Source organism: Salvelinus sp. IW2-2015, linkage group LG14, assembly GCF_002910315.2.
Source record: "Salvelinus sp. IW2-2015 linkage group LG14, ASM291031v2, whole genome shotgun sequence".
Lineage (NCBI taxonomy): Eukaryota > Metazoa > Chordata > Actinopteri > Salmoniformes > Salmonidae > Salvelinus > Salvelinus sp. IW2-2015.
In genome coordinates, this window is record NC_036854.1 from 2029080 (window position 1) to 2037091 (window position 8012).

Below are 8012 nucleotides of genomic sequence, written 5' to 3' on the forward strand. Positions count from 1 at the left end.
CATGCTAATCGCATTAGCCTAAGTTAGCGCAACGTCCCRCAGGGGACCCACCGATCCTGAAGAAGTTTTTTAACGAATTCACACAATTTAACTTGAAAATTATTACACAACTCCATTTAGATTGGGAGTAATTAGCACTGTGACAACCAACCCATGAGACAACCAACCCGGTCTCCCCTAACTTATAGAAGTTAGAGTAGTGATTCAAAACTTTACTTGTGTCCTTTCTGTTTTGTTTGGGATTCACAGTGACTGAAGTACAGTGTGCATTGTTAGGTTAAAATGTGGGTGAGTCAGGAAAATAATGACTGTAAAATGTCAATATATAAAAAATAAATGCGTCATTGCTGTTAGAGAAAGTAACGACCACCCATTAGTATAACGCTATAGACTATTCACAATTCTGTTTTAGAGCATCCAATAGGGTTATGTTGTTGTGCGGGTGCTGTTTGTTTCAATAGGACTAAATCACACGTTAGTAGTAAATCCTCAATAATATCGTCATACCGAGCATGTGTAGGCCTATTATGCTACCTATTTCTCATCATAAAGCCACATAAATATCTGTTTTGGGCGAGAAACTGTTTAGAATCGATGGCTGAAATGTGATACCATGACACGACACATGTAAACACATTCACAGGCTGTTGTTTGCCAAAAAAAATACATGGCGATTTCCGTTGAGCAGTTACCGGTGCGCATGCAGCTGCTCATTACCAAGCTTGCAGAAGTGCCTCTCTTTTTGACAGATAGGCCTATCTATTAAAAGCTGCTGACGTCAAAAGCGACTGCCATCTTTGACTAGGGCAGAGCTGCTGCGTTCCATTGAAGAACTGAGGAGGTATCAACCACGCGCAGTGCCTTTGCAGCAATCCAGTCCATACAGAACGGGAGTGATATCGGTTAGTTGTTGAAATACGCAGACATTTCCTCCTGCTGACTGCAAGCCACCGACCACGGCACAGGTAGGAGAACACTTTAGATTTCTCTATTCTATTATAACGCAAATGTTTTATTTTCGGGGGTTTTCAACAAAATATTTTCAGTACAAAATGAAGTACTCGTTTTTTAATTGTGAAGCCGTTTTCGATTGAGAGCATCGGAGGATATGTTTTGATAAACCCGCATGACGGTAGCRCTTGCTTAATAAAGGTTTATTCGTTGCCTTTTTGTTGAATTCGCATGTCTGATTTTGAAATATATCAATTGTAGACATGCCGGGGTTTGCCTCTTTCTAATTACATGAACCTTGTGCTGTGCGTGTAAATCTCCACGAGCAGTCGATTTTCTGAAATTGAAGGATGCTGTATGTGCTAATGCGTAAGGTGTGGGCGTTTTCTGCGTTTCAGCACCTTGGACAATGACAGCTGGGGCTCGGCTGCGCTGTTGTCTCTCTTGCTCTCAAACTCTCTCAGAAAATAAACAGACAAACACGCACAAGAAATTCAACAAAGCCACGGCATTCTGCTTTATTAGATGTTCAAACCGTATTAGATATGACTTGTTGTGTTTTGCACCAGCATGCTTTGAAACGTGTGTTTATTTAGAAGCTTTTGGGGATTTTGCGCAGAGCTGGTTTATCACTCCCTCGAGTGATGCTTAAGAGGATGGTATTTTACGACCGCTTCTCAAATATGGGTAGGAAACAGCTCACTGCTGATGCCGCAGTGGAATCGTGAATGATAGTAAGTTTAGCAAATCAAAAGTGGGGGTGATTTAGTGCAGATTTGGAGCCTAATGTGCGTTAAAAATGCAGTTGGGGAGAAACATCCCAAGGGGGTGAAAGAAGGGGTCCTCAATTGATTTGGGGAATGTCATTATAGTAAACTGCGCCAGAGTGTGTCGATGGGAGGAGGGGGGGGGGGGGGTAAACAGGGGAGACACGACCGACAATCTTCATCAATATGCCACTATATATGTACGTCCGTCCGTGCTCGCTGGCTGTAGCCTACTCAGTTTGTTGCGTCAAAATGGCCACATCCCTGCCATGCCATTTAGGTGACGAGGCATCGGTAATTACCGTCTGTGTCTTCCCGGTGCAAGAGGATGGGCGGGGGCTCGAGGCGAGAAGAGCGGGGGAGGACGGTGAAACCCGCACTATGACATCCTATACGCCCCCATCCATCCTCGCCATCCTATACGTATATGCACTGCACCTCGACTACATCAAACCACAGATGAGATCCTTAGCTCGTCGACTTGTCAAGCACGAAGCATGTGGTGAAATTTACACCAAATCTGTTATGATGTATGTGCATTTAAATGGTCTTCTCTCCATCATGGCTCAATGGAACGTTGTTGATTGCTGACCAGACCTTTAAGGTTTGCGGCAAATTAGTTATTTAGGTCACGTGCTCCTCTACGTGCTCTTCTTCGCAGGTTGCACCTGGAAATACAGTTTTTAGATTTCAGCACCACGTGATGTTGGACCGCCGTCGCATCTCCCCCATTTGCTCTACCTGAGGGTTTTCAGTCTCTTGTGCCATAACATCAGAGGGAAAGACAGAGAGACAGAGACAGGAAGAAAGAGACAGCGAGAGAGAGCGAGGAAAGAGAGAGAGAGAATATCAAAATGGAGAAGCTAGTAACAGGCCGTTAGATATGAGAGGAATCCAGCATTGAATGGGGTGTTGAGAGGGCCGGTGTTGAGCTGACAAATAAAAGGACATGCACGCATGCTTTCGGTTGACATGGCTGCTATAGCCTACCATATCGCATCATGCGGCTTCCATCGGTTTGACTGCAGAGCGTGGGCGGCACTATAGGGCTTTTTCCACGAGTAAATGGTGACTCATATACCATCACCCAGCGGTAGCGGTTGATTGTTTTTCGGAACAGCCTATTGTTCATTTATATAGCTGCTCTCTCTCTCTCTCGCTATGTGTGTCTGGTATACCGAGCTGAAATCTATAGAATCGGTGCCTCGGAATGCCTCGGAAATCAATGTTTTTTTCAGACTTGCTGAACTGTGCATTGTGCGTATTGGTGCATGCGGCTATCCCTATTTTTTTCTGAGCATATACTCTCCAGATAACAATAAATGACTGCCGACGTTACCAAATTTCCCCCTAAAAAGCTATACTGAAATGGACATTTGGCCAAGAAGTCCGTTGGGAGTGAATCGATTTCAGAACATTTAACTTATATCACAATCTATATGATTGCAGCCTTGGATTAATTAATTCACTTTTTTTTGCCAAACATACCAACGAATAAATGCCTCACTGTTACTGATTGATAATGATGCTTGTCAACTGAACGAACCATGGCATTCTACTGTAATTCGACGTGCATTTGTGATGTACTGTATGCCTTGAGGAAGCTGAAGAATCGTGCATTTGTGATGTACTGTATGCCTTGAGGAAGCTGAAGAATACGTGCAATTTGTGATGTACTGTATGCCTTGAGGAAGCTGAAGAATCGTGCATTTGTGATGTACTGTATGCCTTGAGGAAGCTGAAGAATCGTGCATGGTGATGTACTGTATGCCTTGAGGAAGCTGAAGAATCGTGCATTTGTGATGTACTGTATGCCTTGAGGGAAGCTGAGAATCGTGCATTTGTGATGTACTGTATGCCTTGAGGAAGCTGAAGAATTGTGCATTTGTGATGTACTGTATGCCTTGAGGAAGCTGAAGAATCGTGCATTTTGCTCTGCTTTTTAATTTGATATAAGAATCACAATATCATATAATTCAGTTTCAAGCCAAATAGTCGATGTCAGGAGGACTGTGTGTGATGGTATCTCCATAATGAGGTCTGTTATGATGTTGAGTAATGTGCTGTTCTGACCAACGGAGACTAGTGGACGCTATTCTAGGTTCTTGGCCCTGGAAAAGGACTGTAGATTAGGTTTTCTGTCAGGAAGTACTGTATTTTGCGTTCCAAAGGGCACAGTATTCCATATTTAGTTCACTACTTTTGGCCTGGGCCCATAGGGCTCGGGTCAAAAGTAGTGCATTATGTAGGGAATATGGTGCCGTTTGCAAAATATGTGTATGGATTGACTGTATTGATATCATAATCTGGCAATTTTTGTGTAGGCTATTATCAATTCAGAAACCTATAAGATCTAACACATACGTGGAAACATTAAAGTATGTCGCATGATAAGATTCAATCCGACACTATGTTTCAGAGTATGTATAGGCTTCTATCAGGTACAGCGTATTCTGTCTCGCTACATAACAGAGGCCTACTCCAGTAGCATCAGTTTCACCAAGATAGTTAACCTTGCCTTTGACCTGATGACAGTAGTGGAACAGGAGGAGGGGAGAGGATTTGGCATCTACTCTTTACCACAAGGGAGTTAGTCTCATTTTCCCTGAGACAATCAGGTAGTAAACAATAAGACAAAATGGCTGCTGCTGTAGAGCAGAGGAAGCTGTGGCGATGTCCGAAGATTGAGGACTTTGGCGCGTTCCCTCCGTCACTGCCTATGACACATGGCTGGGACACATCGATGGGAGAATCTCTCGATAACAATCTGCATCAGCCCTGGGACAAAGGAGTTGTACAATTTTGTTAGAAGATGTTGTACAATTTTTCTATACCTGAAAGCTCCTCGTCTTTGTAGTGAAGATGAAACAGAGAAGCTATGATGTCACCTTTCGTTGCAGTCTTTGAGATAGTTGTATAATGTTATGTAGGCTCCAACTAATGATTCCATTTGGCTGACAGTCATATAGTTATATTTCCTGCAAATGTCAGAGTCATCAACATGGTTGTTGGTTTTCAATGTACTTTACTGAGCTGCATTGCACTATTCAGCTTTTCAATCAATCAAATTGTGTTTATATAGCCAGAACCCTAGCCCATGGACCCCCACAGAGCATGTTGCTAACAATTATTCATTGGTAATAATAGTGAGAGAGGCTGGAGTGTCACTCTGGGGGCTGTTCCCATCTGAGCTCTTCTTCGCTGGTGCTACTGGGGTTTTTACCATGATCCTCTCTTCCCACCACCCACCAATCAGAGGAGGGGCTGGTGTTCCTCAGAATTATGGAAAAGAGAAGATAATGGTGAATGAAAGGATTAGTGAGAGAAAGAGAGAGAGTGATAAAGAGAGAGAGAAAGAGAGAGAGTGAGAGAGTGATAAAGAGAGAGAGTGATAAAGAGAGAGAGCGAAGAGGAAGAGAGATTGTACCTTTAATCTTCTATACTGCAATGACAATGCATCAAAACATTTAATCCACTGCAGGTACAGTAGTACATCTACTAAATGTTTACTTTCGAGTAGAGATGGCCAAATCTGATGAGGGTGAATTATCCTTGGTAAATATTGTTTGTCTTCTTGTTGTTGGACCTTCTCCAAATCATATAGCACATATATCATAAAAGCTTTTGTAAAGAATATTTGTTGGTTTTCATAGACCTCATAAACTATCTCTGTTTTTAGAACATTACATTGGTCAGTGATGACAAGACATATGGTGTGAGCAGGCCTGCCAGTAACAAGGTATGACGCAGACTGCAAAAGTACTAAGTCTCGTGCTGCAAGTTGCTGTAACCACAGATATCATCTTCCCAGTCAGTTGTATGATGGAAGGATTCCTCTGTGTTGAGTTACGAGGCATATGATTGGTTGAAACCTCCCTGGTCTGGACTGAAGCACGGACATCGCCATCGAATCCCTTCTTCAGTGAGCCACGTTAACCAAGTCATCTGGTCTAGTCAACATGAATGTGCTTGGGCCGTTCACCATTACATGTCCTATAGTGAGCTCAGGTGCCTGACAATAGGCCAGACACACATTAGTATTGTGTTGACTCTGGGCTGCATTCAACACCATTACTGTATCTTATTCAGAAGCCAATGAAGCGTGGCGAGTCTCTGTGGTGATATTGTTGCTCTACCTTTGTCAATCTGAGGCTGGGTAATTTAAGATGCTGCAGTGCAGGCAGTGGGGGTTCTGGTAGATTATTCCGGGGGTTTTCTGGCTTGTAAACAACTCAGTTGTTGTTAGACTGTCTGCCCTAAGATTGGAAGGTTGGGTGTTCGATCCCCAGGAAGTCATATAAAAGACAGTTCAAAAAATAAAAAATGGGACCCTATGTGTTTCTGCTTGGCACTCAGCATTAAGGAGATAGAATTCGGGGTAAGGCCCTCTGATAGACTAGTATCCTGTCCAGGGGGTTGCTTGTACATCACACTATAGAAACAGGAGATTGGCTCCTGCTGTTGTGAGCCAAGGCTACTTACTTTATTCTGGCTTGCACATACTGTACCTAGAACTGCCTGATCAGAATTCATAGTGAATGAGTAATGACCCTCTGACTGTATGCAATACATTGGCTTTATTGTCATCACTGCCTGGGATTGGATCTTTCTCCTCTCTCTCTCTTTCTCTCTTTCTCTCACCTGCACGCATGCATGCACGTGCACACACACATTTGATTTGCCTGAGAGATTTTGATTTGATCTAATCTGTGTGTGTGTGTTCTTCGTATAGCCGTAATATGATAATGATGCAGATGTTGGTTCACTGAGCTAAAGCTTCATGGCAATATAGAGAATATCAATTAGGGACAATTGTAGGTAACATGCTTCAATTTCCTGCCTGGCCAATCAGCTCAATGCATATTTGTCTTGACTGGATTTACACTCATAATAAGTTATTTTTCTCTCCGTCTGAAGTCTTTTTCATAGTGGATTATGAACATCTCTCTCTTTTGCTTGCTACTAGTAACATGTAATAAATAGTAGGTTAGAACATGCTTATTACATGTATTAGCACCTATTAATGTTAATATTTAACCAAATGTAAAGATAATCATGAGGGATTGGGCAGAAGAAGAAGAGGAAGAGAAGAAGAATAGCAGTACACTCTTAGAGATCCTGTCTGTAATTCAATGAGTGCACTAGGGAATAATACGATGTCATTCAGACATAGCTATTATTATTAGATATTGTGAGTGAGGGTCTTGTCAGAATGTGTTTCTTGGCCCGGGGGCCCGCTAATTGCTTTTTAATGTCTTTGTCTTTATGACTCCTCAGATATTTAATAGCCTCTAATGCTGCCACTTCTTGGCTACTGAGGCTGCTGTCGCAGGACAACGGAGAAATTACATTTTGGGGCTGATTTGACTGATTCATGGCAATTCTTCCCACATAATTCAATGTGTCCCAGATGACAGCCTATCCATTTGGGACACAGATAAATGATGTGGGGAAAATTGCCATAAATCAGTCAAAAATAAGCCATGAATTTGTTCACGGAATCGGAACATCTATGGAATTGGAACATCAACGTGTTTGAATGGAACATTGTGGGGTAGGAATCTGAATAGGCTGTATTACAGTACAAACACATTCCAGAGTAAAAAAACATGATTAAGGGGATAATGAAACAAATCAATATTGATTAAGACAAAACACTTTGATTATCTATTACCACAGCATCAGTAAACCATCTGTAATTGTATCTGCATGTTCCTTTCAGGGATGGGGATTGGGTACTTCAATGTGCCCCTTGCGATTCAATTCCATCAAATATCACAACATAAAAAAGCATCTGCTGCAGGTTTCGGCGTGCCTCTGCATCTCGACACGGTTTTATCGTCTCAGTCCATTAAAAACTGGAAGGTCATGCTTTTAATTCAAAACAGGCTGCCGACACGTCTCGTAGGGCTGGGACAATAAACTGAAAATGATCGACACCGACCAAACAGACCACTTATTGTGGACATTTAGCTGATATCGTTCATTATGATAAGTAGCCTATACTAGAGAAATGTGAAGTTTAAAATTAAGTTTGCTAATATGGGTGATTGTTGGGACAATTGATAGCTACTACATTCAAACTAGCAGTAGTAGTTTGAAGGGTAATATAAAAAACTGGTGGACATTGTTATAAACTATTTATCGTTATGGTGTTGATTCAGTCAATTTATCTTAAAATTGATTTTTGTCCATATCGCCCAGCTCTAGTGTCTGGTACAGTAGGTTCAGATCATATCCCAGCTCTAGTGTCTGGTACAGTAGGTTCAGATCATATCCCAGCTCTAGTGTCTG

The 8012-nt window shown here is 42.1% G+C and overlaps 1 protein-coding gene across 1 annotated transcript in view; it reads left to right on the forward strand.

Moving 5' to 3' along the window:
* Window positions 1-712: 712 nt before the first annotated feature.
* Window positions 713-8012, forward strand: part of LOC111973131 (synaptosomal-associated protein 25-A) — a 44716-nt gene continuing 37416 nt past the window's right edge. The window contains 1 exon segment of the mRNA XM_070446756.1: window positions 713-965. The gene's annotated coding sequence lies outside the window, so the exon portion shown is untranslated.